General features: G+C 52.4%; 2 non-coding genes and 51 pseudogenes across 2 annotated transcripts; all 53 read left to right on the plus strand.

Moving 5' to 3' along the window:
• The first annotated feature begins 192 nt into the window (after nt 1–192).
• On the plus strand, nt 193–311 carry LOC137553220 (5S ribosomal RNA; annotated as a pseudogene).
• Nucleotides 312–393: 82 nt separating this feature from the next.
• Nucleotides 394–512, plus strand: LOC137554540 (5S ribosomal RNA; annotated as a pseudogene).
• A 230-nt stretch (nt 513–742) lies between these two features.
• On the plus strand, nt 743–861 carry LOC137548937 (5S ribosomal RNA; annotated as a pseudogene).
• An 81-nt stretch (nt 862–942) lies between these two features.
• LOC137552502 (5S ribosomal RNA) lies at nt 943–1,061 on the plus strand (annotated as a pseudogene).
• An 82-nt stretch (nt 1,062–1,143) lies between these two features.
• LOC137551538 (5S ribosomal RNA) lies at nt 1,144–1,262 on the plus strand (annotated as a pseudogene).
• A 430-nt stretch (nt 1,263–1,692) lies between these two features.
• On the plus strand, nt 1,693–1,811 carry LOC137547801 (5S ribosomal RNA). The gene has a single exon (XR_011026631.1). It is a non-coding gene; the product is annotated as a 5S ribosomal RNA (ribosomal RNA).
• Nucleotides 1,812–1,892: 81 nt separating this feature from the next.
• Nucleotides 1,893–2,011, plus strand: LOC137551145 (5S ribosomal RNA; annotated as a pseudogene).
• A 281-nt stretch (nt 2,012–2,292) lies between these two features.
• Nucleotides 2,293–2,411, plus strand: LOC137548748 (5S ribosomal RNA; annotated as a pseudogene).
• A 242-nt stretch (nt 2,412–2,653) lies between these two features.
• Nucleotides 2,654–2,772, plus strand: LOC137553137 (5S ribosomal RNA; annotated as a pseudogene).
• An 81-nt stretch (nt 2,773–2,853) lies between these two features.
• LOC137550767 (5S ribosomal RNA) lies at nt 2,854–2,972 on the plus strand (annotated as a pseudogene).
• Nucleotides 2,973–3,054: 82 nt separating this feature from the next.
• LOC137554016 (5S ribosomal RNA) lies at nt 3,055–3,173 on the plus strand (annotated as a pseudogene).
• An 81-nt stretch (nt 3,174–3,254) lies between these two features.
• Nucleotides 3,255–3,373, plus strand: LOC137549666 (5S ribosomal RNA; annotated as a pseudogene).
• An 81-nt stretch (nt 3,374–3,454) lies between these two features.
• Nucleotides 3,455–3,573, plus strand: LOC137553132 (5S ribosomal RNA; annotated as a pseudogene).
• Nucleotides 3,574–3,655: 82 nt separating this feature from the next.
• Nucleotides 3,656–3,774, plus strand: LOC137549603 (5S ribosomal RNA; annotated as a pseudogene).
• Nucleotides 3,775–4,028: 254 nt separating this feature from the next.
• LOC137556833 (5S ribosomal RNA) lies at nt 4,029–4,147 on the plus strand. Its single transcript, XR_011029471.1, has one exon. It is a non-coding gene; the product is annotated as a 5S ribosomal RNA (ribosomal RNA).
• An 81-nt stretch (nt 4,148–4,228) lies between these two features.
• On the plus strand, nt 4,229–4,347 carry LOC137554108 (5S ribosomal RNA; annotated as a pseudogene).
• Nucleotides 4,348–4,428: 81 nt separating this feature from the next.
• On the plus strand, nt 4,429–4,547 carry LOC137550875 (5S ribosomal RNA; annotated as a pseudogene).
• Nucleotides 4,548–4,628: 81 nt separating this feature from the next.
• On the plus strand, nt 4,629–4,747 carry LOC137559305 (5S ribosomal RNA; annotated as a pseudogene).
• An 81-nt stretch (nt 4,748–4,828) lies between these two features.
• Nucleotides 4,829–4,947, plus strand: LOC137554248 (5S ribosomal RNA; annotated as a pseudogene).
• Nucleotides 4,948–5,229: 282 nt separating this feature from the next.
• LOC137550000 (5S ribosomal RNA) lies at nt 5,230–5,348 on the plus strand (annotated as a pseudogene).
• Nucleotides 5,349–5,429: 81 nt separating this feature from the next.
• LOC137551930 (5S ribosomal RNA) lies at nt 5,430–5,548 on the plus strand (annotated as a pseudogene).
• Nucleotides 5,549–5,630: 82 nt separating this feature from the next.
• On the plus strand, nt 5,631–5,749 carry LOC137551398 (5S ribosomal RNA; annotated as a pseudogene).
• An 81-nt stretch (nt 5,750–5,830) lies between these two features.
• Nucleotides 5,831–5,949, plus strand: LOC137548716 (5S ribosomal RNA; annotated as a pseudogene).
• An 81-nt stretch (nt 5,950–6,030) lies between these two features.
• On the plus strand, nt 6,031–6,149 carry LOC137553785 (5S ribosomal RNA; annotated as a pseudogene).
• An 81-nt stretch (nt 6,150–6,230) lies between these two features.
• LOC137553786 (5S ribosomal RNA) lies at nt 6,231–6,349 on the plus strand (annotated as a pseudogene).
• An 82-nt stretch (nt 6,350–6,431) lies between these two features.
• Nucleotides 6,432–6,550, plus strand: LOC137551547 (5S ribosomal RNA; annotated as a pseudogene).
• Nucleotides 6,551–6,781: 231 nt separating this feature from the next.
• LOC137547824 (5S ribosomal RNA) lies at nt 6,782–6,900 on the plus strand (annotated as a pseudogene).
• A 280-nt stretch (nt 6,901–7,180) lies between these two features.
• Nucleotides 7,181–7,299, plus strand: LOC137558766 (5S ribosomal RNA; annotated as a pseudogene).
• Nucleotides 7,300–7,529: 230 nt separating this feature from the next.
• On the plus strand, nt 7,530–7,648 carry LOC137558570 (5S ribosomal RNA; annotated as a pseudogene).
• Nucleotides 7,649–7,729: 81 nt separating this feature from the next.
• On the plus strand, nt 7,730–7,848 carry LOC137554567 (5S ribosomal RNA; annotated as a pseudogene).
• Nucleotides 7,849–7,930: 82 nt separating this feature from the next.
• On the plus strand, nt 7,931–8,049 carry LOC137550851 (5S ribosomal RNA; annotated as a pseudogene).
• An 81-nt stretch (nt 8,050–8,130) lies between these two features.
• On the plus strand, nt 8,131–8,249 carry LOC137549144 (5S ribosomal RNA; annotated as a pseudogene).
• Nucleotides 8,250–8,330: 81 nt separating this feature from the next.
• LOC137553772 (5S ribosomal RNA) lies at nt 8,331–8,449 on the plus strand (annotated as a pseudogene).
• Nucleotides 8,450–8,530: 81 nt separating this feature from the next.
• LOC137548483 (5S ribosomal RNA) lies at nt 8,531–8,649 on the plus strand (annotated as a pseudogene).
• An 81-nt stretch (nt 8,650–8,730) lies between these two features.
• Nucleotides 8,731–8,849, plus strand: LOC137553887 (5S ribosomal RNA; annotated as a pseudogene).
• An 82-nt stretch (nt 8,850–8,931) lies between these two features.
• LOC137551864 (5S ribosomal RNA) lies at nt 8,932–9,050 on the plus strand (annotated as a pseudogene).
• Nucleotides 9,051–9,280: 230 nt separating this feature from the next.
• LOC137553491 (5S ribosomal RNA) lies at nt 9,281–9,399 on the plus strand (annotated as a pseudogene).
• Nucleotides 9,400–9,481: 82 nt separating this feature from the next.
• Nucleotides 9,482–9,600, plus strand: LOC137553640 (5S ribosomal RNA; annotated as a pseudogene).
• Nucleotides 9,601–9,681: 81 nt separating this feature from the next.
• LOC137548485 (5S ribosomal RNA) lies at nt 9,682–9,800 on the plus strand (annotated as a pseudogene).
• Nucleotides 9,801–9,882: 82 nt separating this feature from the next.
• LOC137553633 (5S ribosomal RNA) lies at nt 9,883–10,001 on the plus strand (annotated as a pseudogene).
• Nucleotides 10,002–10,083: 82 nt separating this feature from the next.
• Nucleotides 10,084–10,202, plus strand: LOC137550015 (5S ribosomal RNA; annotated as a pseudogene).
• An 82-nt stretch (nt 10,203–10,284) lies between these two features.
• On the plus strand, nt 10,285–10,403 carry LOC137553635 (5S ribosomal RNA; annotated as a pseudogene).
• Nucleotides 10,404–10,485: 82 nt separating this feature from the next.
• LOC137551116 (5S ribosomal RNA) lies at nt 10,486–10,604 on the plus strand (annotated as a pseudogene).
• A 230-nt stretch (nt 10,605–10,834) lies between these two features.
• Nucleotides 10,835–10,953, plus strand: LOC137547789 (5S ribosomal RNA; annotated as a pseudogene).
• Nucleotides 10,954–11,034: 81 nt separating this feature from the next.
• Nucleotides 11,035–11,153, plus strand: LOC137552728 (5S ribosomal RNA; annotated as a pseudogene).
• Nucleotides 11,154–11,235: 82 nt separating this feature from the next.
• LOC137553101 (5S ribosomal RNA) lies at nt 11,236–11,354 on the plus strand (annotated as a pseudogene).
• Nucleotides 11,355–11,435: 81 nt separating this feature from the next.
• Nucleotides 11,436–11,554, plus strand: LOC137551503 (5S ribosomal RNA; annotated as a pseudogene).
• Nucleotides 11,555–11,635: 81 nt separating this feature from the next.
• On the plus strand, nt 11,636–11,754 carry LOC137550768 (5S ribosomal RNA; annotated as a pseudogene).
• Nucleotides 11,755–11,836: 82 nt separating this feature from the next.
• On the plus strand, nt 11,837–11,955 carry LOC137553056 (5S ribosomal RNA; annotated as a pseudogene).
• An 82-nt stretch (nt 11,956–12,037) lies between these two features.
• Nucleotides 12,038–12,156, plus strand: LOC137554424 (5S ribosomal RNA; annotated as a pseudogene).
• Nucleotides 12,157–12,386: 230 nt separating this feature from the next.
• LOC137557580 (5S ribosomal RNA) lies at nt 12,387–12,505 on the plus strand (annotated as a pseudogene).
• Nucleotides 12,506–12,586: 81 nt separating this feature from the next.
• LOC137553924 (5S ribosomal RNA) lies at nt 12,587–12,705 on the plus strand (annotated as a pseudogene).
• Nucleotides 12,706–12,978: 273 nt separating this feature from the next.
• On the plus strand, nt 12,979–13,097 carry LOC137551806 (5S ribosomal RNA; annotated as a pseudogene).
• The last annotated feature ends 11,975 nt before the right edge of the window (nt 13,098–25,072 follow it).

The following is a 25,072-nucleotide window of genomic DNA, read 5'->3' on the forward strand; positions in this document are numbered from 1 at the left end:
GGAAGCCTCACCCAAAAGGCGCAGCAACGGCAACTTGGATTTTGCCTGCGGCTTCAGGCCTGGTTAGTAGCTGTGTGGGAGACCGGCTGTGAACCCCAGGTGCTGCAGGCATTTCTTTGGGTTTCCAGTCCAATGGCTATGAGCACGTGGGAAGCCTCACTTTCAAGGCGCAGGAACGGCGCCTTGGATTTCGCCTGCGGCCACACTAAGCCGAAAGTGCCCGCTCTCGTCAGATCGCGGAAGCTAAGCGGCTTCAAGCCTGGTTAGTAGCTGCGCTGGAGACTGGCTGTGAACCCCAGGTGCTGCAGGCTCTTTTTGGGGGTTTGCGGTCCAATGGCTATGAGCACGTGGGAAGCCTCACCTTCAAGGCGCAGGAACAGCGACTTGGATTTTCCCTGCGGCCACACTAAGCTGAAAGCGCACGCTCTCGTTAGATCGTGGAAGCTAAGCGGCTTCAGGCCTGGTTAGTAGCTGCGAGGAAGACTGGCTGTGAACCCCAGGTGCTGCAGGCTTTTTTTTGGGTTTGCGGTCCAATGGCTATGAGCACGTGGGAAGCCTCACCCTCAAGGCGCAGCAACGGCAACTTGGATTTTGCCTGCGGCTTCAGGCCTGGTTAGTAGCTGTGTGGGAGACCGGCTGTGAACCCCAGGTGCTGCAGGCATTTCTTTGGGTTTGCAGTCCAATGGCTATGAGCACGTGGGAAGCCTCACTTTCAAGGCGCAGGAACGGCGCCTTGGATTTTGCCTGCGGCCACACTAAGCCAAAAGCGCCTGCTTTCATCAGATCGCGGAAGCTAAGTGGTTTCAGGCCTGGTTAGTAGCTGCGTGGGAGACCGGCTGTGAACCCCAGGTGCTGCAGGCTTTTTTTTGGGTTTGCGGTCCAATGGCTATGAGCACGTGGGAAGCCTCACCTTCAAGGCGCAGGAACAGCGCCTTGAATTTCGCCTGCGGCCACACTAAACCGAAAGCGCCCGCTCTCGTCAGATCGCGGAAGCTAAGCGGCTTCAGGCCTGATTAGTAGCTGCGTGGGAGAGTGGCTGTGAACCCCAGGTGCTGCAGGCTTTTTTGGGGGGTTTGCGGTCCAATGGCTATGAGCACGTGGGAAGCCTCACCTTCAAGGCGCAGGAACGGCGCCTTGGATTTCGCCTGCGGCCACACTAAGCCAAAAGTGCCCGCTCTCGTCAGATTGCGGAAGCTAAGTGGCATCAGGCCTGGTTAGTAGCTGCGTGGGAGACCGGCTGTGAACCCCAGGTGCTGCAGGCTTTTTTGGGGGGTTTGCGGTCCAATGGCTATGAGCACGTGGGAAGCCTCACCTTCAAGGCGCAGGAACGGTGCCTTAGACTGTGCCTGCGGCCACACTAAGCCAAAAGTGCCCGCTCTCGTCACATCGCAGAAGCTAAGTGGCATCAGGCCTGGTTAGTAGCTGCGTGGGAGACTGGCTGTGAACCCCATGTGCTGCAGGCTTTTTTTGGGTTTGCCGTCCAATGGCTATGAGCATGTGGGAAGCCTCACCTTCAAGGCGCAGCAACGGCAACTTGGATTTTGCCTGCGGCTTCAGGCCTGGTTAGTAGCTGTGTGGGAGACCGGCTGTGAACCCCAGGTGCTGCAGGCATTTCTTTGGGTTTGCAGGCCAATGGCTATGAGCACGTGGGAAGCCTCACTTTCAAGGCGCAGGAACGGCGCCTTGGATTTCGCCTGCGGCCACACTAAGCCGAAAGCGCCCGCTCTCGTCCGATCGCGGAAGCTAAGCGGCTTCAGGCCTGGTTAGTAGCTGTGTGGGAGACCGACTGTGAACCCCAGGTGCTGCAGGCTTTTTTTTGGGTTTGCGGTCCAATGGCTATGAGCACGTGGAAAGCCTCACCCTCAAGGCGCAGCAACGGCAACTCGGATTTTGCCTGCGGCCACACTAAGCCGAAAGCACCCGCCCTCGTTAGATCGTGGAAGCTAAGCGTCTTCAGGCCTGGTTAGTAGCTGTGTGGGAGACCGGCTGTGAACCCCAGGTGCTGCAGGCTTTTTTGGGGGTTTGCGGTCCAATGGCTATGAGCACGTGGGAAGCCTCACCTTCAAGGCGCAGGAACGGCGCCTTGGGCTGTTCCTGCGGCCACACTAAGCCAAAAGTGCCCGCTGTCGTCAGATTGCGGAAGCTAAGTTGCATCAGGCCTGGTTAGTAGCTGTGTGGGAGACCGGCTGTGAACCCCAGGTGCTGCAGGCTTTTTTGGGGGTTTGCGGTCCAATGGCTATGAGCACGTGGGAAGCCTCACCTTCAAGGCGCAGGAACGGCGCCTTGGACTTCGCCTGCAGCCACACTAAGCCGAAAGCGCCTGCTCTCGTCAGATTGCGGAAGCTAAGCGGCTTCAGGCCTGGTTAGTAGCTGCGTGGGAGACCGGGTGTGAACCCCAGGTGCTGCAGGCTTTTATTTGGGTTTGCGGTCCAATGGCTATGAGCATGTGGGAAGCCTCACCCTCAAGGCGCAGCAACGGCAACTTGGATTTTGCCTGCGGCTTCAGGCCTGGTTAGTAGCTGTGTGGGAGACCGGCTGTGAACCCCAGGTGCTGCAGGCATTTCTTTGGAGTTTGCGGTCCAATGGCTATGAGCACGTGGGAAGCCTCACCTTCAAGGCGCAGGAACGGCGCAGGAACGGCGCCTTGGATTTTGCCTGCGGCCACACTACGCCGAAAGCGCCCGCTTTCGTCAGATCGCGGAAGCTAAGTGGTTTCAGGCCTGGTTAGTAGCTGCGTGGGAGACTGGCTGTGAACCCCAGGTGCTGCAGGCTTTTTTTTGGGTTTGCGGTCCAATGGCTATGAGCACGTGGGAAGCCTCACCTTCAAGGCGCAGGAACAGCGCCTTGGATTTCGCCTGCGGCCACACTAAGCCGAAAGCGCCCGCTCTCGTCAGATCGCGGAAGCTAAGCGGCTTCAGGCCTGATTAGTAGCTGCGTGGGAGAGTGGCTGTGAACCCCAGGTGCTGCAGGCTTTTTTGGGGGGTTTGCGGTCCAATGGCTATGAGCACGTGGGAAGCCTCACCTTCAAGGCGCAGGAACGGCGCCTTGGATTGTGCCTGCGGCCACACTAAGCCAAAAGTGCCCGCTCTCGTCAGATTGCGGAAGCTAAGTGGCATCAGGCCTGGTTAGTAGCTGTGTGGGAGACCGGCTGTGAACACCAGGTGCTGAAGGTTTTTTTTTGGGGTTGCGGTCCAATGGCTATGAGCACGTGGGAAGCCTCACCTTCAAGGCGCAGGAACGGCGCCTTGGATTTCGCCTGCGGCCAAACTAAGCTGAAAGCGCCCGCTCTCGTCAGATCGCGGAAGCTAAGCGGCTTCAGGCCTGGTTAGTAGCTGCGTCGGAGACTGGCTGTGAACCCCAGGTGCTGCAGGCTTTTTTTTGGGTTTCCGGTCCAATGGCTATGAGCACGTGGGAAGCCTCACCTTCAAGGCGCAGGAACAGCGCCTTGGATTACGCCTGCGGCCACACTAAGCCGAAAGCGCCCGCTCTCTTCAGATCGCGGAAGCTAAGCGACTTCAGGCCTGATTAGTAGCTGCGTGGGAGAGTGGCTGTGAACCCCAGGTGCTGCAGGCTTTTTTTGGGGGTTTGCGGTCCAATGGCTATGAGCACGTGGGAAGCCTCACCTTCAAGGCGCAGGAACAGCGCCTTGGATTACGCCTGCGGCCACACTAAGCCGAAAGCGCCCGCTCTCTTCAGATCGCGGAAGCTAAGTGGCATCAGGCCTGGTTAGTAGCTGCGTGGGAGACCGGCTGTGAACCCCAGGTGCTGCAGGCTTTTTTTTGGGTTTGCGGTCCAATGGCTATGAGCATGTGGGAAGCCTCACCTTCAAGGCGCAGCAACGGCAACTTGGATTTTGCCTGCGGCTTCAGGCCTGGTTAGTAGCTGTGTGGGAGACCGGCTGTGAACCCCAGGTGCTGCAGGCATTTCTTTGGGTTTGCAGTCCAATGGCTATGAGCACGTGGGAAGCCTCACTTTCAAGGCGCAGGAACGGCGCCTTGGATTTCGCCTTGGATTTCGCCTTGGATTTCGCCTGCGGCCACACTAAGCCGAAAGCGCCCGCTCTCGTCAGATCGCGGAAGCTAAGCGGCTTCAGGCTTGGTTAGTAGCTGTGTGGGAGACCGGCTGTGAACCCCAGGTGCTGCAGGCTTTTTTTTGGGTTTGCGGTCCAATGGCTATGAGCACGTGGGAAGCCTCACCCTCAAGGCGCAGCAACGGCAACTCGAATTTTGCTTGCGGCCACACTAAGCCGAAAGTGTCCGCCCTCGTTAGATCGTGGAAGCTAAGCGTCTTCAGGCCTGGTTAGTAGCTGCGTGGGAGACCGGCTGTGAACCCCAGGTGCTGCAGGCTTTTTTTTGGGTTTGCGGTCCAATGGCTATGAGCACGTGGGAAGCCTCACCTTCAAGGCGCAGGAACGGCGCCTTGGACTGTGACTGCGGCCACACTAAGCCGAAAGCGCCCGCTCTCGTCAGATCGCGGAAGCTAAGTGGCATCAGGCCTGGTTAGTAGCTGTGTGGGAGACCGGCTGTGAACCCCAGGTGCTGCAGGCTTTTTTTTGGGTTTGCGGTCCAATGGCCATGAGCACGTGGGAAGCCTCACCTTCAAGGCGCAGGAACGGCGCATTGGATTTCGTCTGCAGCCACACTAAGCCGAAAGCGCCCGCTCTCGTCAGATCGCGGAAGCTAAGCGGCTTCAGGCCTGGTTAGTAGCTGTGTGGGAGACTGGCTGTGAACCCCAGGTGCTGCAGGCTTTTTTTTGGGTTTGCGGTCCAATGGCTATGAGCACGTGGGAAGCCTCACCCTCAAGGCGCAGCAACGGCAACTCGGATTTTTCCTGTGGCCACACTAAGCCGAAAGCGCCCGCCCTCGTTAGATCGTGGAAGCTAAGCGTCTTCAGGCCTGGTTAGTAGCTACGTGGGAGACCGGCTTTGAACCCCAGGTGCTGCAGGCTTTTTTTTGGGTTTGCGGTCCAATGGCTATGAGCACGTGGAAAGCCTCACCTTCAAGGCGCAGGAATGGCGCCTTGGATTTCGCCTGCGCCCAAACTAAGCCGAAAGCGCCCGCTCTTGTCAGATCGTGGAAGCTAAGCGGCTTCAAGCCTGATTAGTAGCTGTGTGGGAGAGTGGTTGTGAACCCTAGGTGCTGCAGGCTTTTTTTTGGAGTTTGCGGTCCAATGGCTATGAGCACGTGGGAAGCCTCACCTTCAAGGCGCAGGAACGGCGCCTTGGATTTTGCCTGCGGCCACACTAAGCCAAAAGCGCCCGCTTTCGTCAGATCGCGGAAGCTAAGTGGTTTCAGGCCTGGTTAGTAGCTGCGTGGGAGACTGGCTGTGAACCCCAGGTGCTGCAGGCTTTTTTTTGGGTTTGCGGTCCAATGGCTATGAGCACGTGGGAAGCCTCACCTTCAAGGCGCAAGAACAGCGCATTGGATTTCGCTTGTGGCCACACTAAGCCGAAAGCGCCCGCTCTCGTCAGATCGCGGAAGTTAAGCGGCTTCAGGCCTGATTAGTAGCTGCGTGGGAGAGTGGCTGTGAACCCCAGGTGCTGCAGGCTTTTTTGGGGGGTTTGCGGTCCAATGGCTATGAGCACGTGGGAAGCCTCACCTTCAAGGCGCAGGAACGGCGCCTTGGATTTCGCCTGCAGCCAAACTAAGCTGAAAGGGCCCGCTCTCGTCAGATTGCGGAAGCTAAGCGGCTTCAGGCCTGGTTAGTAGCTGTGTGGGAGACCGGCTGTGAACCCCAGGTGCTGCAGGCTTTTTTTTGGGTTTGCAGTCCAATGGCTATGAGCACGTGGGAAGCCTCACCTTCAAGGCGCAGGAACAGCGCCTTGGATTTCGCCTGCGGCCACACTAAGCCGAAAGCGCCCGCTCTCGTCAGATCGCGGAAGCTAAGCGGCTTCAGGCCTGATTAGTAGCTGCGTGGGAGACCGGCTGTGAACCCCAGGTGCTGAAGGCTTTTTTTTGGGTTTGCGGTCCAATGGCTATGAGCATGTGGGAAGCCTCACCTTCAAGGCGCAGGAACGGCGCCTTGGATTTCGCCTGCGGCCAAACTAAGCTGAAAGTGCCCGCTCTCGTCAGATCGCGGAAGCTAAGCGACTTCAGGCCTGATTAGTAGCTGCGTGGGAGAGTGGCTGTGAACCCCAGGTGCTGCAGGCTTTTTTTTGGGTTTGCGGTCCAATGGCTATGAGCACGTGGGAAGCCTCACCTTCAAGGCGCAGGAACGGCGCCTTGGATTTCGCCTGCGGCCAAACTAAGCTGAAAGTGCCCGCTCTCGTCAGATCGCGGAAGCTAAGCGACTTCAGGCCTGATTAGTAGCTGCGTGGGAGAGTGGCTGTGAACCCCAGGTGCTGCAGGCTATTTTTGGGGGTTTCCGGTCCAATGGCTATGAGCACGTGGGAAGCCTCACCTTCAAGGCGCAGGAGCGGCGCCTTGGACTGTTCCTGCGGCCACACTAAGCCAAAAGTGCCCGCTCTCGTCAGATCGCGGAAGCTAAGTGGCATCAGGCCTGGTTAGTAGCTGTTTGGGAGACCGGCTGTGAACCCCAGGTGCTGCAGGCTTTTTTTTGGGTTTGCGGTCCAATGGCTATGAGCATGTGGGAAGCCTCACCTTCAAGGCGCAGCAACGGCAACTTGGATTTTGCCTGCGGCTTCAGGCCTGGTTAGTAGCTGCGTGGGAGACCGGCTGTGAACCCCAGGTGCTGCAGGCATTTTTGTGGGGTTTGCGGTCCAATGGCTATGAGCACGTGGGAAGCCTCACCTTCAAGGCGCAGGAACAGCGCATTGGATTTCGCCTGCGGCCAAACTAAGCTGAAAGCGCCCGCTCTTGTCAGATCGCGGAAGCTAAGCGGCTTCAGGCCTGGTTAGTAGCTGTGTGGGAGACCGGCTGTGAACCCCAGGTGCTGCAGGCTTTTTTTTGGGTTTGCGGTCCAATGGCTATGAGCACGTGGGAAGCCTCACCCTCAAGGCGCAGCAACGGCAACTCGAATTTTGCCTGCGGCCACACTAAGCCAAAAGTGTCCGCCCTTGTTAGATCGTGGAAGCTAAGTGGCATCAGGCCTGTTTAGTAGCTGCGTGGGAGACCGGCTGTGAACCCCAGGTGCTGCAGGCTTTTTTTGGGTTTGCGGTCCAATGGCCATGAGCACGTGGGAAGCCTCACCTTCAAGGCGCAGGAACGGCGCATTGGATTTCGCCTGTGGCCACACTAAGCCGAAAGCGCCCGCTCTCGTCAGATCGCGGAAGCTAAGCGGCTTCAGGCCTGGTTAGTAGCTGCGTGGGAGACTGGCTGTGAAACCCAGGTGCTGCAGGCTTTTTTTTGGGTTTGCGGTCCAATGGCTATGAGCACGTGGGAAGCCTCACCCTCAAGGCGCAGCAACGGCAACTTATATTTTGCCTGCGGCTTCAGGCCTGGTTAGTAGCTGTGTGGGAGACCGGCTGTGAACCCCAGGTGCTGCAGGCATTTCTTTGGGTTTGCAGTCCAATGGCTATGAGCACGTGGGAAGCCTCACTTTCAAGGCGCAGGAACGGCGCCTTGGATTTTGCCTGCGGCCACACTAAGCCGAAAGTGCCCGCTCTCATCAGATCGTGGAAGCTAAGCGGCTTCAGGCCTGGTTAGTAGCTGTGTGGGAGACCGGCTGTGAACCCCAGGTGCTGCAGGCTTTTTTTTGGGTTTGCGGTCCAATGGCTATGAGCACGTGGGAAGCCTCACCCTCAAGGCGCAGCAACGGCAACTCGGATTTTTCCTGTGGCCACACTAAGCCGAAAGCGCCCGCCCTGGTTAGATCGTGGAAGCTAAGCGTCTTCAGGCCTGGTTAGTAGCTGCGTGGGAGACCGGCTTTGAACCCCAGGTGCTGCAGGCTTTTTTGGGGGGTTTGCGGTCCAATGGCTATGAGCACGTGGGAAGCCTCACCTTCAAGGCGCAGGAACGGCGCCTTGGACTGTGCCTGCGGCCACACTAAGCCAAAAGTGCCCGCTCTCGTCAGATTGCGGAAGCTAAGTGGCATCAGGCCTGGTTAGTAGCTGCATGGGAGACCGGCTGTGAACACCAGGTGCTGCAGGCTTTTTTTTGGGTTTGCGGTCCAATGGCTATGAGCACGTGGGAAGCCTCACCTTCAAGGCGCAGGAATGGCGCCTTGGATTTCGCCTGCGGCCAAACTAAGCCGAAAGCGCCCGCTCTCGTCAGATCGCGGAAGCTAAGTGGTTTCAGGCCTGGTTAGTAGCTGCGTGGGAGACTGGCTGTGAACCCCAGGTGCTGCAGGCTTTTTTTTGGGTTTGCGGACCAATGGCTATGAGCACGTGGGAAGCCTCACCTTCAAGGCGCAGGAACAGCGCATTGGATTTCGCTTGCGGACACACTAAGCCGAAAGCGCCCGCTCTCGTCAGATCGCAGAAGCTAAGCGGCTTCAGGCCTGGTTAGTAGCTGCGTCGGAGACTGGCTGTGAACCCCAGGTGCTGCAGGCTTTTTTTTGGGTTTGCAGTCCAATGGCTATGAGCACGTGGGAAGCCTCACCTTCAAGGCGCAGGAACAGCGCCTTGGATTTTGCCTGCGGCCACACTAAGCCAAAAGCGCCCGCTCTCGTCAGATCGCGGAAGCTAAGCGGCTTCAGGCCTGGTTAGTAGCTGTGTGGGAGACTGGCTGTGAACCCCAGGTGCTGCAGGCTTTTTTTTGGGTTTGCGGTCCAATGGCTATGAGCACGTGGGAAGCCTCACCTTCAAGGCGCAGGAACGGCGCCTTGGATTACGCCTGCGGCCACACTAAGCCGAAAGCGCCCGCTCTCGTCAGATCGTGGAAGCTAAGCGACTTCAGGCCTGGTCAGTAGCTGCGTGGGAGAGTGGCTGTGAACCCCAGGTGCTGCAGGCTATTTTTGGGGGTTTCCGGTCCAATGGCTATGAGCACGTGGGAAGCCTCACCTTCAAGGCGCAGGAGCGGCGCCTTGGACTGTTCCTGCGGCCACACTAAGCCAAAAGTGCCCGCTCTCGTCAGATCGCGGAAGCTAAGTGGCATCAGGCCTGGTTAGTAGCTGTTTGGGAGACCGGCTGTGAACCCCAGGTGCTGCAGGCATTTTTTTGGGTTTGCGGTCCAATGGCTATGAGCATGTGGGAAGCCTCACCTTCAAGGCGCAGCAACGGCAACTTGGATTTTGCCTGCGGCTTCAGGCCTGGTTAGTAGCTGTGTGGGAGACCGGCTGTGAACCCCAGGTGCTGCAGGCATTTCTTTGGGTTTGCAGTCCAATGGCTATGAGCACGTGGGAAGCTTCACTTTCAAGGCGCAGGAACAGCGCCTTGGATTTCGCCTGCGGCCACACTAAGCCCAAAGCGCCCGCTCTCGTCAGATCGTGGAAGCTAAGCGGCTTCAGGCCTGGTTAGTAGCTGCGTGGGAGAGTGGCTGTGAACCCCAGGTGCTGCAGGCTTTTTTGGGGGGTTTGCGGTCCAATGGCTATGAGCACGTGGGAAGCCTCACCTTCAAGGCGCAGGAACGGCGCCTTGGATTTCGCCTGCGGCCAAACTAAGCTGAAAGCGCCAGCTCTCGTCAGCTCGCAGAAGCTAAGCGGCTTCAGGCCTGGTTAGTAGCTGCGTCGGAGACTGGCTGTGAACCCCAGGTGCTGCAGGCTTTTTTTTGGGTTTGCAGTCCAATGGCTATGAGCACGTGGGAAGCCTCACCTTCAAGGCGCAGGAACAGCGCCTTGGATTTTGCCTGCGGCCACACTAAGCCAAAAGCGCCCGCTCTCGTCAGATCGCGGAAGCTAAGCGGCTTCAGGCCTGGTTAGTAGCTGTGTGGGAGACTGGCTGTGAACCCCAGGTGCTGCAGGCTTTTTTTTTGGGTTTGCGGTCCAATGGCTATGAGCACGTGGGAAGCCTCACCTTCAAGGCGCAGGAACAGCGCCTTGGATTACGCCTGCGGCCACACTAAGCCGAAAGCGCCCGCTCTCGTCAGATCGTGGAAGCTAAGCGACTTCAGGCCTGATTAGTAGCTGCGTGGGAGAGTGGCTGTGAACCCCAGGTGCTGCAGGCTATTTTTGGGGGTTTGCGGTCCAATGGCTATGAGCACGTGGGAAGCCTCACCTTCAAGGCGCAGGAGCGGCGCCTTGGACTGTTCCTGCGGCCACACTAAGCCAAAAGCGCCCGCTCTCGTCAGATCGCGGAAGCTAAGCGGCTTCAGGCCTGGTTAGTAGCTGTGTGGGAGACTGGCTGTGAACCCCAGGTGCTGCAGGCTTTTTTTTTGGGTTTGCGGTCCAATGGCTATGAGCACGTGGGAAGCCTCACCTTCAAGGCGCAGGAACAGCGCCTTGGATTACGCCTGCGGCCACACTAAGCCGAAAGCGCCCGCTCTCGTCAGATCGTGGAAGCTAAGCGACTTCAGGCCTGATTAGTAGCTGCGTGGGAGAGTGGCTGTGAACCCCAGGTGCTGCAGGCTATTTTTGGGGGTTTGCGGTCCAATGGCTATGAGCACGTGGGAAGCCTCACCTTCAAGGCGCAGGAGCGGCGCCTTGGACTGTTCCTGCGGCCACACTAAGCCAAAAGTGCCCGCTCTCGTCAGATCGCGGAAGCTAAGTGGCATCAGGCCTGGTTAGTAGCTGCGTGGGAGACCGGCTGTGAACCCCAGGTGCTGCAGGCTTTTTTTTGGGTTTGCGGTCCAATGGCTATGAGCATGTGGGAAGCCTCACCTTCAAGGCGCAGCAACGGCAACTTGGATTTTGCCTGCGGCTTCAGGCCTGGTTAGTAGCTGTGTGGGAGACCGGCTGTGAACCCCAGGTGCTGCAGGCATTTCTTTGGGTTTGCAGTCCAATGGCTATGAGCACGTGGGAAGCCTCACTTTCAAGGCGCAGGAACAGCGTCTTGGATTTCGCCTGCGGCCACACTAAGCCGAAAGCGCCCGCTCTCGTCAGATTGCGGAAGCTAAGCGGCTTCAGACCTGGTTAGTAGCTGTGTGGGAGACCGGCTGTGAACCCCAGGTGCTGCAGGCTTTTTTTTGGGTTTGCGGTCCAATGGCTATGAGCACGTGGGAAGCCTCACCCTCAAGGCGCAGCAACGGCAACTCGGATTTTGCCTGCGGCCACACTAAGCCGAAAGCGCCCGCCCTCGTTAGATCGTGGAAGCTAAGCGTCTTCAGGCCTGGTTAGTAGCTGCGTGGGAGACCGGCTGTGAACGCCAGGTGCTGCAGGCATTTTTGGGGGGTTTGCGGTCCAATGGCTATGAGCACGTGGGAAGCCTCACCTTCAAGGCGCAGGAACGGCGCCTTGGACTGTGCCTGCGGCCATACTAAGCCAAAAGTGCCCGCTCTCGTCAGATTGCGGAAGCTAAGTGGCATCAGGCCTGGTTAGTAGCTGCGTGGGAGACCGGCTGTGAACCCCAGGTGCTGAAGGCTTTTTTTTGGGTTTGCGGTCCAATGGCTATGAGCACGTGGGAAGCCTCACCTTCAAGGCGCAGGAACGGCGCCTTGGATTTCGCCTGCGGCCAAACTAAGCTGAAAGCGCCCGCTCTCGTCAGATCGCGGAAGCTAAGCGGTTTCAGGCCTGGTTAGTAGCTGCGTCGGAGACTGGCTGTGAACCCCAGGTGCTGCAGGCATTTTTTTGGGTTTGCAGTCCAATGGCTATGAGCACGTGGGAAGCCTCACCTTCAAGGCGCAGGAACAGCGCCTTGGATTTCGCCTGCGGCCACACTAAGCCGAAAGCGCCCGCTCTCGTCAGATCGCGGAAGCTAAGCGGCTTCAGGCCTGATTAGTAGCTGCGTGGGAGAGTGGCTGTGAACCCCAGGTGCTGCAGGCTTTTTTGGGGGGTTTGCGGTTCAATGGCTATGAGCACGTGGGAAGCCTCACCCTCAAGGCGCAGCAACGGCAACTCGGATTTTGCCTGCGGCCACACTAAGCCGAAAGCGCCCGCCCTCGTTAGATCGTGGAAGCTAAGCGTTTTCAGGCCTGGTTAGTAGCTGCGTGGGAGACCGGCTGTGAACCCCAGGTGCTGCAGGCATTTTTGGGGGGTTTGCGGTCCAATGGCTATGAGCACGTGGGAAGCCTCACCTTCAAGGCGCAGGAACAGCGCCTTGGACTGTGCCTGCGGCCACACTAAGCCAAAAGTGCCCGCTCTCGTCAGATTGCTGAAGCTAAGTGGCATCAGGCCTGGTTAGTAGCTGCGTGGGAGAACGGCTGTGAACCCCAGGTGCTGCAGGCTTTTTTTTGGGTTTGCGGTCCAATGGCTATGAGCACGTGGGAAGCCTCACCCTCAAGGCGCAGCAACGGCAACTTGGATTTTGCCTGCGGCTTCAGGCCTGGTTAGTAGCTGTGTGGGAGACCGGCTGTGAACCCCAGGTGCTGCAGGCTTTTTTTTGGGTTTGCAGTCCAATGGTTATGAGCACGTGGGAAGCCTCACTTTCAAGGCGCAGGAACGGCGCCTTGGATTTCGCCTGCGGCCACACTAAGCCGAAAGCGCCCGCTCTCGTCAGATCGCGGAAGCTAAGCGGCTTCAGGCCTGGTTAGTAGCTGTGTGGGAGACTGGCTGTGAACCCCAGGTGCTGCAGGCTTTTTTTGGGGTTTGCGGTCCAATGGCTATGAGCACGTGGGAAGCCTCACCCTCAAGGCGCAGCAACGGCAACTCGGATTTTTCCTGCGGCCACACTAATCCGAAAGCGCCCGCCCTCGTTAGATCGTGGAAGCTAAGCGTCTTCAGGCCTGGTTAGTAGCTGCGTGGGAGACCGGCTGTGAACCCCAGGTGCTGCAGGCTTTTTTTTGGAGTTTGCGGTCCAATGGCTATGAGCACGTGGGAAGCCTCACCTTCAAGGCGCAGGAACGGCGCCTTGGATTTTGCCTGCGGCCACACTAAGCCAAAAGCGCCCGCTTTCGTCAGATCGTGGAAGCTAAGTGGTTTCAGGAACAGTTAGTAGCTGCGTGGAAGACCGGCTGTGAACCCCAGGTACTGCAGGCTTTTTTTGGGGTTTGCGGTCCAATGGCTATGAGCACGTGGAAAGCCTCACCTTCAAGGCGCAGATTGGATTTCGCCTGCGGCCACACTAAGCCGAAAGCGCCCGCTCTCGTCAGATTGCGGAAGCTAAGCGGCTTCAGGCCTGGTTAGTAGCTGCGTGGGAGAGTGGCTGTGAATCCCAGGTGCTGCAGGCTTTTTTTGGGGGTTTGCGGTCCAATAGCTATGAGCACGTGGGAAGCCTCACCTTCAAGGCGCAGGAACGGCGCCTTGGATTTTGCCTGTGGCCACACTAAGCCGAAAGCACCCGCTCTCGTCAGATTGCGGAAGCTACCCGGCTTCAGGCCTGGTTAGTAGCTGTGTGGGAGACCGGCTGTGAACCTGTGGGGGTGACACAGTTTGCCGATTAGTGGCATATTGTGTGCACATGCTGGGTGGGGGTGACACAGGTTGCCTATTAGTGGCATATTGTGTGTACGCATGCTGGGTGGGGTTGACTAGAGTTGGGCGAACAGTTCGGCTGTGTTAGCCGAACTGCAGCCGAACTGTTCGGCTGCCCAACCTGTCATTTCGCTGTGGCTCTTACTTCTTCCGGGTCGCAATGACCCGAAGTAGTACTTCTGCGCTGGCCCGGCGGAGCGCGTCCTAGATCCCATGACGTCACACACATGCGCAGAGAGTGCCCGGCAACGGGAGCGCGATCTAGGACGCGCTCCGCCGGGCCAGCGCAGACGTACTACTCCGGGTCATTGCGACCCGGAAGTAGTAAGAGCCACAGCGAAATGACAGGTTGGGCAGCCGAACAGTTCGGCTAACACAGCCGAACTGTTCGCCCAACTCTAGGGTTGACACAGGCTCTGTAATAGTGGCATATTGTGTGTGCGCATGCTGGGTGAGGGGGTGACACAGGCTGCCTATCAGTGGCATATTGTGTGTATGCATGCTGGGTGGGTGTGACACAGGTTGCCTATTAGTGGCATATTGTGTGTGCATGCTGGGTGGGGGTGACACAGTTTGCCTATTAGTGGCATATTGTGTGTGCGCATACTGGATGGGGGTGACACGGGTTGCCTATTAGTGGCATATTGTGTGTGCGCATGCTGGGTGGGGGTGACACAGGTTGCCTATTAGTGGCATATTGTGTGAGCGCATGCTGGGTGGGGGTGACACAGGCTGCCTATCAGTGGCATATTGTGTGCACATGCTGGGTGGGGGTGACACAGGCTGCCAATTAGTGGCATATTGTGTGTGCACATGCGGGGTGGGGGTGACACAGGTTGCCTATTAGTGGCATATTGTATGCGCATGCTGGGTGGGGGTGACACAGGCTGCCTATTAGTGGCATATTGTGTGGGCACATTCTGGGTGGGGGTGACACAGGCTGCATATTAGTGGCATATTGTGTGTGCATGCTGGGTGGGGGTGACACAAGCTGCCTATTAGTGGCATATTGTGTACGCATGCTGGGTGGGGGGACACAGGCTGCCTATTAGTTGCATATTGTGTGTACGCATGCTGGGTGGGGGATGACACAGGCTGCCTATTAGTGGCATATTGTGTGCGCATGCTGGGTGGGGGTGACACAGGCTTCCTATTAGTGGCATATTGTGTGCACATGCTGGGTGGGGGTGACACAGTTTGCCGATTAGTGGCATATTGTGTGCACATGCTGGGTGGAGGTGACACAGGCTGCCTATTAGTGGCATATTGTGTGGGCGCATGCTGGGTGGGGCACAGGCTGCCTACTAGTGGCATAATGTGTTGCCGCGTGCTGGGAGGGGGTGACACAGGCTGCCTATTAGTGGCATATTGTGTCGGCGCGTGCTGGGTGGGGGTGACACTGGTTGCCTATTAGTGGCATATTGTGTGTGTGCATGCTGGGTGGGGGTGACACAGGCTGCCTATTAGTGGCATATTGTGTGTACGCATGCTGGGTTGGGGTGACACAGGCTGCCTATTGGTGACATATTGTGTGTGCATGCTGGGTGGGGGTGACACAGGTTGCCTATTAGTGGCATATTGTGTGTACGCATGCTGGGTGGGAGTGACACAGGCTGCCTATTAGTGGCATATTGTGTGTGCATGCTGGGTGGGGGTGACACAGGTTGCCTATTAGTGGCATATTGTGTGCACATGCTGGGTGGGGGTGACACAGGCTGCTTATTAGTGGCATATTGTGTACGCATGCTGGGTGGGGGTGACACAGGCTGCCTATTAGTGGCATATTGTGTGGGCGCATGCTGGGTGGGGGTGACACAGGTTGCCTATTAGTGGCATATTGTGTGCGCATGCTGAGGTGAGGGTGACACAGGCTGCCTATTAGTGGCATATTGTGTGTGCACATGCTCGGTGGGAGTGACACAGGCTGCCTATTAGTGGCATATTGTGTGTACGCATGCTGGGTGTCGGTGACACAGGCTGTCTATTAGTGGCATATTGCATGCGCATGCTGGGTGGGTACGTTAAGAAATACAGAGGCGCCGAAAGTATAAAAATAACTAAAAGATTTAAAATGTTTTGGTTGCGGTGGTGGACCAGCTAACCATAAACGGACGGTAGAGCTGTCGATTTTCAAAACATACAATTTATTCAAACGCTCCCAATATACATTCGCAACGCGTTTCACGGGCATCAACCCGCTTCTTCAGGCAATAAGGGTCAGGAGCAACATACACTGAAAATGACAGAGATATATGGCAAACATCAGCAGACTGTGTATGGTACAACTGTATAGTAAATTACATACAAACACAATCTTTATGATATGACAGAGTGGTAACGCTTAATTGGTTGTGCTGACATGTCATGAATTATCACTAATGGTGTATTAGACATTATGTAGGTAAAAATACATCTCAATGATTATCTTAGTGACTTAGCACTATTCTTTACCTGGGACAATTAAGACTAAGGGGCTTAGCTAGTAAATAAGGCAGTGAATTACAATTGAGTGCGGAGAGGCAAGTGTACTACATAAATGTCTGAGGAGAAGCTGATAAGGTGTGTGTGTGTGGAGAGGAATAGGAACTTACCAGCGTATCGTCGGAGTGATGCTTGGCACCTCTGTGCCGGCAAGACGTGTGTGCAGGGTTTAAGAGAGGATTGTGGGAGGTACCATGGTCCGTGCGGGGGGTGGGGCCGTGCAAGCATTGTGATAGGCCTGTGTTTGCAGCTTGGCCAATGCAAGGGGGCTGGGCGGAGACAAACGGTGGTGATGCGCACGCTACTCTGTTGAGGAATGGCAGCCGTGCGCAGGGGATTATGGGGCGAGTGCGACGTGGCAGGGTGTTGGTGCGCATGTGCGCACTTGGTTTCATATGCGGAGAGTGTGGAACGCATCACACTTCCGCATGTATAGTGGGCAGCATTGCGCGAGGGGGTGAATAGAGGGCGAATTGTCAAAATCTGTAACACAAAGCAGCTATACACTTAGAGTCTACAATTAAAAGGTCTAACATACATTTTTTGTAAAAACTTTACATTCTTTTCTTTTTTTTGTACAATCGACATAGATAGTTCTGTTCAATGGAGAGCGCTGCTGCCCTCCAGTGGACACTAAATGAACAGTACATAGCCTTGAATGCAATTTGTAGATGGCATATCACATTGTATTCATAAGGTAATGTTTTTGACCAATCAACTTAAAAAGCATGTCGATATGTTGACATAACGTCGACATTGTACTTGGATATCTCTGCATCCTATTTGGCAATACAGTGTTCTGCCAATAAAATTCATGGTAACGGACTTGATTTGGGTACCCTTCTTAATAAAAGATTCTGATACATAACTTAAATAAAGATATCATACAGACTTGAAATAGACATAAAATTAAAATACAGTACTGTTTATAGTATGCATTAAAAGGGTCATAAGATGACTTTTCTATAAAAAGAGAGGACGAATAAAAAGCTATAAGCAAATTCTGCACAAGGAGGATATGTTAATAAATTTTTTCCAGCTGCTCATTAAGGCCATCTGGAGTAAGTGATTTTAGGATTTGAATCCAATACATCTCACGCGACTTCAAGAGCTCAAACGAGTTGGCACGGTTATGTGGGATTGTGTCAATGAGTGTGATGTGAAATAGTTCTGGGTTACTGTTGTGATGGGTAGTGAAGTGTCGTGATACACTGTGCAAAGGGTATTTGTTGATTATATTCCTTTTATGTTGTCCTATTCTTGATCTTGCGGGTTGAGTGGTTCTCCCCACATATTGGAGCTGGCATGGGCAAGAAATAATGTATATTACATATTTTGATTCACAATTGAGCTGATGTTTGATCTGGTATTCTGTTTTGGTAATTTGAGAATGGAACATCGTGGTCTGGTGGACAAAACTGCAGGCTAGACATTTTTTGTGGTTGCATGGCCCAGATCCCCCGGGAGAACATATTGGAGTCTGAGGGGGGGTTGTCTGGGGTGTGCGTAGTCTACTCGGAGCCAGTAAACTGCGTAAGTTCGGGGCACGTCTGTAGGTGACTGCTGGTTTGGGGGTCAGAATGGGACGGAGGTGGGGATCCTGTAAAAGGATTTCCCACCTTTTGTCCAGTATATTACGGATGGATGAGTGTTGAGCACTATATTTTGTGATGAACCGGGGTGTGTCATTTATCTGAGTGTTGTTGGTGGGGAGCGGGGGATTCTGTATTTTAGCTTTCAGTTGTGCGTCTCTTAGTAGTTTTTTGGGGTATCTGCGATCTGTGAATTTTTTGGTTAGGATTTTGGATTGGGTATTGTACATCTGTAATTCCGTGCAGTTACGATATATCCTTCTGTATTGGCTGTATGGGGTGTTTCTGGTCCAGGGGCGATGGTGGAAGCTATGGTAGTGTATGTAGTTATTTGCATCAACTGGTTTAAAGAAAGTCTTGGTTAATATACGGGACGAATGGGTGTATAGGACAAGATCTAGAAATTCTATGGAACTGGGGTCGTGGTGAAAAGTAAACTGTAGACCTGCTGGATTTGAGTTTAGGAAGTCAACAAAGGACTGGATCTGATTAATAGGGCCTTTCCATATAAACACTAGATCGTCGATATATCTTTTGTAAAAAACAATGTTATTGATGAAAGGATTATCATTGTACATTTTTAATTGTTCTAGGTATCCCATTGCCAAGTTTGCATATGAGGGCGAGAACGAGCTTCCCATCGAAACCCCGTTAATTTGTTGGTATATATTGTCGCCAAACGTAAAAAAGTTGTTCTGGAGAATAAATTCTACGCAGTTTATCAGAAAAGTTTGTTGTATTAGGGGCATGTCGCCATTTGTTTGTAAATAATATTGTAGGGCAGTGAGTCCGAAATGGTGTGGTATGTTAGTATAAAGAGATGTAACATCGCAGGTTAGCCATATGGCTGGGTGGGGGTGACACAGGTTTCCTATTAGTGGCATATTGTGTGAGCGCATGCTGGGTGGGGGTGACACAGGTTGCCTATTAGTGGCATATTGTGTGAGCGCATGCTGGGTGGGGGTGACACAGGTTTCCTATTAGTGGCATATTGTGTGAGCGCATGCTGGGTGGGGGTGACACAGGTTGCCTATTAGTGGCATATTGTGTGGGCGCATGCTGGGTGGGGGTGACACAGGTTGCCTATTTTTGGCATATTGTGTGGGCGCATGCTGGGTGGGGGTGACACAGGTTGCCTATTAGTGGCATATTGTGTGGGCACATGCTGGGTGGGGGTGACACAGGTTGCCTATTAGTGGCATATTGTGTGGGCGCATGCTGGGTGCGGGTGACACAGGCTGACTAAAAGTGTTGATCGAACACTAAAATGTTCCGGTTCGAACGTCGCCCTGACGTTCCGAACCCAATGCAAGTAAATGGGGACTCAAATATTTCTGCTTTGCAGGCCAGAAAAAAACATAAAAAATGAGGAAAACTTATGCAAAATGGCTTGGGAATAGTGTGTGTGTGTGTGTGTGTGTGGGGGGGGGGGGGGGTGTCCCTGATGACATCACAATAGCCAGAAAAGCATAAATAGGATGCTCTGGAGTCTCTTGAAGCAGATGATGTTAGACCTCTGGGGGCTCCTGGACTGTGTTAGGTGTGCAAGGTGTCTTGCAAGGCGGCTATGGTAACAAAAAGTGCAGTTAGTTAATTATGGTATTTTTTTTTTCTTAGGATGGCTACCTTAGCTTAATATAGTAGGTTATATTTGTTGGTTGCATGGTTAGGTTAGTTAATTATAGTAGATTGGTTTTTGTTGGTTGGATAAAAAATTATAGCTAGCTCCCAACTGACATTTATGCTCCATCTCTCCTTCTATTAACGCATTTCTGATACCGTTTATTTGTTTGGCTGGAACTACTATTATTTGCTTAGTGTAGGCAGCCCATTCTTCCTCATCTTACAATGGGGATCATTAAAATGAACCAGCCTGTTAGAGAGAATGAGCAAAGGAAACCTGTTGCTGAACTCTGGGGCCTCTAAGGCAAGTAGAAGAGTTAATGTTGTCTTTGTCTTCCACTCTTAGGTGGTCATGTGGTCCTCTTCGCTGCTTGTCCCGTCTGTGCATTCTTACAACTGTAAAGTGGGGAATGAGGGGGATACCGCTATCAGGAGGACAGATTAGCAGTACCCCGGTCAAACTGAGTGAAAGCAAGGGGAGTCAAGACTAGCTTGTTCTTCTCAGTGTGGACACCCAGGGAGCAGGAGGAAACCAACGTAATTTATGACCACTCCTTTTGTTTATATCTTTCTGATATAAACAGCTTGCGTGGAAGTTGTTGTTGTTGTTAGTGTGAGTAGTCTATTCTTCCTCAACTTACACTGAGGATTTACATGAGCTAGACTGCCGCTGAACTCCAGGGGCCCCTAGGGCACTTACAGAGTTTTAGGTTGTCCTTGTCGCATAGTCTTAGGTGGTTATACGGTCCTCTTCGCTGCTCATCAGGTCTGTGCATTCGTACAACTGTAAAGTGGGGAATGAGGGGGCTACCGCTTTACGGAGGACGGATGAGCAGTACCCCAGTCAAATAAGAGGAAACCAAAGTAATATATGACCACCCTATAAATCACACATACACTGACTGACATACACTGACAGCTTTTACCCCAGACTAACTTACCTTAACTGACTCATACTGACTGATACCCAGTCCCAGACATACACACTGTGACAGACACACACTCACTTTAGAATGACATACCCAGACCAACACCTCATCCCATGGACTGTAGCATAGTGCTAACCACAGAGATGAGATTAGGATAAGATTAGACCTCCCCACACACACACACCAAACACTTGAACAGGGCATATTGGTGAGCAGCACCACTTAGGAGCAGGAGATGTAGGATTAGATTAGGTGTTACATATCACACATGCACCCCAACACTAGAATAGCTTTCAGGGTGACTAGCACCAATTAGAGTAGGCCAGCATAGTGTAGTGTAGGCCCCGCCCGAAGAGAGTCTACCTTGTCGCTGGTGGGCGGGCTTACAATCCTGTTGGCCAAATGTTTCATTTTTGCCAACTGGATTAACCAAAAGACTCTCAGGGCTGGAACCCACAAGTGCGATTTTGAGAGCATTTTTGGAGCGTTACAGAACGCTAGCGTTTAGTCAAAATGCTCAGCTAATGTAAATGGATGGGGTAACTTCCACTGGAGCACTTGCGATTCCTCAGATCGCAAACGCAGGACATGGAGCATTTTGGGAGCGTTAGCGCTTCAGTGTAAAGTATATAAACCCTGGCGTAACCGCTCATCAAAACCTGCATGGAGCGATTTTGCTAGCGTTTTAACGTTACCACACACTGTAACAAAATTAAAATTAATTAGAAGGAACAATCAGGCTTTAAAACGCTAATCGCTATTCGCTACACAATCGCAGGCAAATTGATGCACTTTGTAAAATCACTTCTTAAAACGCTCATGAAACCGCTGACAAACTGCTCCTACAAAATGCTGGCGCTTGCGATTAGCGATAGCGTTTTGCAGTGGGTTCCAGGCCTCACTTAAAAAAAAAATGCATGATCAGTTCTGTGGCCCAAGTCATCAATTTTAATGTGTTTTTTTATTTCTTCCTGTCCCGAGGTACATCACTCAGTCCACAAAACTAAAGAAGACCTCCAGGAAGCAGTTTTTACTTTCACTTAAGGATTTTAAAAATGATTTATTTGTGGTTCTTAAAGAACCACTATCGCGGAAAATTAAAAAATGTAAAATACATGTAAACACATACAAATAAGCAGTGTTTCACCCCGATTAAAATGAGCCTTAAATTACTTTTCTCCCATCTTGGTGTCACTTACAGTAGGTAGTAACAATCTGACGGAACCAATAGGTTTTGGTCTAGTCCATCTCTTCATGGGGGATTCTCAGCATGGCCTTTATAACTTTCAAAGACCCTCCTTAAAAATAATTTATATAAAGATCCTGGCAGCCTCCCTGCTCGCTGCACACTTTTGTCGCAGTTAGACGGAGCAACTGCCATTCACTAAGTGCTTTTAAAAATAAAGAAAACCCTAAGAACGCCCCACTAGGAGATGGGCTAGTCCAAAACCTGTTGGTTCTGCCAGATTTCTTCTACCCACTGTAAGTGACAGAAACATAGGAGAAATGTAATTAAGGGCTCATTTTACTCTGGAAGAAATGTACTTCTTATTTGTATGTGTTTACATGTATTTTACATTTTACATTGTTCACGATAATGGTCCTTTAAGCACCTGAGGAACACGTTTATACCCCCCCTATTGACCAGGCCATTGTTTACATTTCCACACTTTACAACTTTAATGGTTTATTGCTCAGTCATGCAACTTAGCACCCAAATGAATGTTACCTCCTTTTCTTCCCACTAATAGAGCTTTCTTTGGGTGGTCTCTGATTGCTGCTGCAATCTTTACAGCCATTAGAAGGGACAGTTAAGTGACAGGGCTGTCGTCTGTACAGCGATGCGCTAGATTGCAGCACTGTACACATTTATTAGCTGTTTATGTCCTTAAGTCAGCTTATCAGCTCCGATTGTGACTGGCAGGCTGATGACAAAACTCCGCTTTGTTTACAGCAGGGAACGCGTGCTCGAGCGAGCGCTCATTCCCTGAAAATCTCGTTTCTGGGGAGATCATGTCACCTGGCATGAGCAAGGAATGAGTAAGCCACTCTGCCACTTGCAATCCTGCGTTAGGCGGTCGCAGAGTGGTTAAAGTGATCCGGAACTCAATTTGCACTTCTTTGCAGCCATGGCGACAATACTCTTCTGAGTACAAACTGCTTAGAAACTCACACCTTTTTGGAATTAGAAATTGATTGGCTCATACAATTCCTTTTAAACAGTGCACCTTGCCTGTCTGTTTGCTGATCCATTCCTTCCAACACATTTCCTACATTACATTCAGCATATTGCTCCACCCCCTAGCATCATCTGTGAAGATGTGCTGAATATGGAGAAACCCCAAAAACTGTCCACTAAAATATTGCCACATCATCATTCTAATTACCTAATTATGCTTCTGTCATGTTTTAATTTCTGTTACTTCTCCCCATTACACCCTGTTGTTTATTTACCATGACTTTCTCATCAAATGTACAGCCATGCATCAGCCACATGCCAGAGTGTCACAGTAGCCAGTGTGGCAAGATGATTGGTTGTGTCCCTGATGACATCAAAATGGGCCCTGATGACATCACAATAGTCAGAAAAGCATAAATAGGATGCTCTGGAGTCTCTTGAAGCAGATGATGTTAGACCTCTGGGGGCTCCTGGACTGTGTTAGGTGTGCAAGGTGTCTTGCAAGGCGGCTATGGTAACAAAAAGTGCAGTTAGTTAATTATGGTATTTTTTTTTTCTTAGGATGGCTACCTTAGCTTAATATAGTAGGTTATATTTGTTGGTTGCATGGTTAGGTTAGTTAATTATAGTAGATTGGTTTTTGTTGGTTGGATAACAAATTATAGCTAGCTTCCAACTGACATTTATGCTCCATCTCTCCTTCTATTAACGCATTTCTGATACCGTTTATTTGTTTGGCCGGAACTACTATTATTTGCTTAGTGTAGGCAGCCCATTCTTCCTCATCTTACAATGGGGATCATTAAAATGAACCAGCCTGTTAGAGAGAATTAGCAAAGAAAACCTGTTGCTGAACTCTGGGGCCTCTAAGGCAAGTAGAAGAGTTCATGTTGTCTTTGTTTTCCACTCTTAGGGGGTCATGTGGTCCTCTTCGCTGCTTGTCCAGTCTGTGCATTCGTACAACTGTAAAGTGGGGAATGAGGGGGATACCGCTTTACGGAGGACAGATGAGCAGTACCCCGGTCAAACTGAGTGAAAGCAAGGGGAGTCAAGACTAGCTTGTTCTCCTCTGTGTGGACACCCAGGGAGCAGGAGGAAACCAAAGTAATTTATGACCACTCCTTTTGTTTATATATTTCTGATATAAACAGCTTGTGTGGAAGTTGTTGTCGTTAGTGTGAGTAGTCTATTCTTAATCAACTTACACTGAGGATTTACATGAGCTAGACTGCCGCTGAACTCCAGGGGCCCCTAGGGCACTTACAGAGTTTTAGGTTGTCCTTGTCGCATAGTCTTAGGTGGTCATACGGTCCTCTTCGCTGCTCATCAGGTCTGTGCATTCGTACAACTGTAAAGTGGGGAATGAGGGGGCTACCGCTTTACGGAGGACGGATGAGCAGTACCCCAGTCAAATAAGAGGAAACCAAATTAATATATGACCACCCTATAAATCACACATACACTGACTGACATACAATGACAGCTTTTACCCCAGACTAACTTACCTTAACTGACTCATACTGACTGATACCCAGTCCCAGACATACACACTGTGACAGACACACACTCACTTTAGAATGACATACCCAGACCAACACCTCATCCCATGGACTGTAGCATAGTGCTAACCACAGAGATGAGATTAGGATAAGATTAGACCTCCCCACACACACACACACCAAACACTTGAACAGGGCATATTGGTGAGCAGCATCACTTAGGAGCAGGAGATGTAGGATTAGATTAGGTGTTACATATCACACATGCACCCCAACACTAAAATAGCTTTCAGGGTGACTAGCACCAATTAGAGTAGGCCAGCATAGTGTAGTGTAGGCCCCGCCCGAAGAGAGTCTACCTTGTCGCTGGTGGGCGGGCTTACAATCCTGTTGGCCAAAGGTTTCATTTTTGCCAACTGGATTAACCAAAAGACTCTCAGGGCTGGAACCCACAAGTGCGATTTTGAGAGCATTTTTGGAGCGTTACAGAACGCTAGCGTTTAGCCAAAATGCTCAGCTAATGTAAATGGATGGGGTAACTTCCACTGGAGCGCTTGCGATTCCTCAAATCGCAAACGCAGGACATGGAGCATTTTGGGAGCGTTAGCGCTTCAGTGTAAAGTATATAAACCCTGGCGTAACCGCTCATCAAAACCTGCATGGAGCGATTTTGCTAGCGTTTTAACGTTACCACACACTGTAACAAAATTAAAATTAATTAAAAGGAACAATCAGGCTTTAAAACGCTAATCGCTATTCGCTACACAATCGCAGGCAAATTGATGCACTTTGTAAAATCACTTCCTAAAACGCTCATGAAACCGCTGACAAACTGCTCCTACAAAATGCTGGCGCTTGCGATTAGCGATAGCGTTTTGCAGTGGGTTCCAGGCCTCACTTAAAAAAAAAATGCATGATCAGTTCTGTGGCCCAAGTCATCAATTTGAATGTGTTTTTTTATTTCTTCCTGTCCCGAGGTACATCACTCAGTCCACAAAACTAAAGAAGACCTCCAGGAAGCAGTTTTTACTTTCACTTAAAGAGACTCTGTAACAACAAAAACCTCCCCTGGGGGGTACTCACCTCGGGTGGGGGAAGCCTCCGGATCCTAATGAGGCTTCCCACGCCGTCCTCTGTCCCACGGGGGTCTCGCCGCAGCCCTCCGAACAGCCGGCGACTGTGCCGACTGTCAGTTCAATATTTACCTTTGCTGGCTCCAGCGGGGGCGCTGTGGCGACTTTCGGCACGGAAATAGACGGAAATACCCGATCTCCGTCGGGTCCGCTCTACTGCGCAGGCGCCGGAAACTTGCGCCTGCGCAGTAGAGCAGACCCGACGGCGATCGGGTATTTCCGCCTACTTCGGCGCCGAGAGGCATCAGAGCGCCTGCGCAGGAGCCAGGAAGGTAAATAATGACGTCACCGCTGC

This window comes from Hyperolius riggenbachi, chromosome 2 (assembly GCF_040937935.1).
Source record: "Hyperolius riggenbachi isolate aHypRig1 chromosome 2, aHypRig1.pri, whole genome shotgun sequence".
Classification (NCBI taxonomy): domain Eukaryota; kingdom Metazoa; phylum Chordata; class Amphibia; order Anura; family Hyperoliidae; genus Hyperolius; species Hyperolius riggenbachi.